We start from the raw sequence: 2,031 nt of genomic DNA on the forward strand, positions 1-2,031 counted from the left end.
GGCTGATCCATTAATGATAATGTGCAATAACAACTTGGAGCCCCAAGAACAGCTGAAGGCCTGGGGCGGCAGAGAATTAGGGCTCTGCACATAGAAAAAGTGGTGGCAAGGGGACCCCCTGAGGCAGTGGGGGTGGAGAAAGGGATGGCCTAATGGTGGAGAGGGAGGGAATGCCTCATGACTATGATTTTTCTTCCTATCACATTAGAAAGCTGAGGTTTTAAGGAAGAGAAGTGTTGGCAGGATGGAGACCAGTTAGCATTTTAGATTTATGGCCATGAGGATTCTAGCCAATCATTGTGGAGCTAGTTTTCTTAAAGAAGTTTCAGCATAGGCTGCTGGGGGTTGTGGGGCTGATGGCCTTGGACAAATAATTTAATCTCTCTATGCTTAATTTTCCTTCATAAAAAGGGGACAATAACAATATCAAACATATAGGGTTGTTGTGAGGATTAAATAAAAATGCAATGCATTTAAAAAAGTGCCTAGTATATAACGAGTGCTTAAAAATTATTAGCTATATTTTGGTCAAACCAGACATGGAAGTGAGCTACTCTGAGCTTCAGGCCAGGATGAGGAAGTGCCAGAAGAGCAGGCATATGCCATGACCCAGAGGTGGTTTACTGACTGGGCATTGTTTATGATGATAAATGGCATCAGAGCCAAGTGACTAGTTAGATGCCAGAGGGAAGAATCACTCAGAGTCAGGACAGGTGGTTCCAATCCCAGAGATAGGAATGTGACTGAGACACATGGTAAGAATAAGCAGAGAGGCAGAAACATAGCAAAAGAAACAAGAAGACCCCAAAGCAGAGGCAGTTTGCCCAGTTTCAGGCTGTCATGCTGTCCCTTCTACTCGAAAGAAGGCAACATTGGAACCAACTTAGTCAGGAGGTAAGTGTGAGTATGAGAGAAGAGCTTTGGGGTGGGAGTTGAAGGAAGAAGGGATGATTGAGACCCATGGGAGCCAGAATTCATTCCTCAAAGCCCTTCTGTATAAGCTCAGCAGTTAGGCCTTCTCTTTGTCTAGATCTCGTTCTTTAAGTGGTGAGGACAAGTTTGCTCTTAACATGACTGAGTTCTCACATGTATGTATTAGGTTCCTGGCCTGAGTTGGGGTAGGGTTGGAGAAATCCATGACCATATATCTCTGAAAAAGAAGGGACTCTTATCTTACTCATGTACCTCCCACACACTTAACCTTAGTGCCTAGTACAGAGCATAAGCTGACTATTTCATTATAAAAATATAACATTAACCTGGGTATGGATCGGAACTCCAAAGCTTAGTCTCACTTTGGAGCTGCAGAATGAGCTGCTAAGAATGTAAGAGTTCTTAAATGAGTCTTTTTTTCTTATCTTTAGGTGTTTTGTTATTGATGAGTTTAATCTTGGCTCTCCTGAAATACATTTCACATGTACACTTATGTTGGATTGCACAGGGTCTGTGTCCCATTCGGACTGCCTCCGTGAATGTCAATGATTTGGGGGGGCCATCATCTCTTCTGATTGAAGTGGACCTCTGAAATAAACAAGAACATCACAGCTATCCAACTGATCAGACCTCAATAATTAGGAAATTTGAAGTATGTGAGAATACTGTTGGCATCCCCTGATCTCAATTCTTTCATCGCTTTAGAGAGAGAAGCCAGGGAGCTGGATGGCTTGATGGAATGAACACTACATCACCTGTTCATGTTTTGTTCTGATTTATGATGAAGTTTATAATCTGGGAACCTTCATTTAACCTCCTTTGCCTCATGGACTTTAAAAGGAATAATAAATCTGTTCCTCGTCTACTACACAAAGGAATTAAGAGGAAAATGTGAAATATTTAGAATGGTTTGAAAGGTGCTGCATAGAACATATAACTGCCATTCTTCTTACTATTATCATCATTATGATAATCACTACGGATATGAAAGTTAGATATGAAGTTTACAAGTTGAAGCCAGATTTCTACCCTAAGTAACCCCAAAGATATCTTGGATGAAAAACCTGGTTCCCTGAAAGCTTTCCTTTAATTACCATC

The sequence above is a fragment of the Pteropus vampyrus genome, unplaced genomic scaffold (genome assembly GCF_000151845.1).
Source record: "Pteropus vampyrus isolate Shadow unplaced genomic scaffold, Pvam_2.0 Scaffold109, whole genome shotgun sequence".
Classification (NCBI taxonomy): domain Eukaryota; kingdom Metazoa; phylum Chordata; class Mammalia; order Chiroptera; family Pteropodidae; genus Pteropus; species Pteropus vampyrus.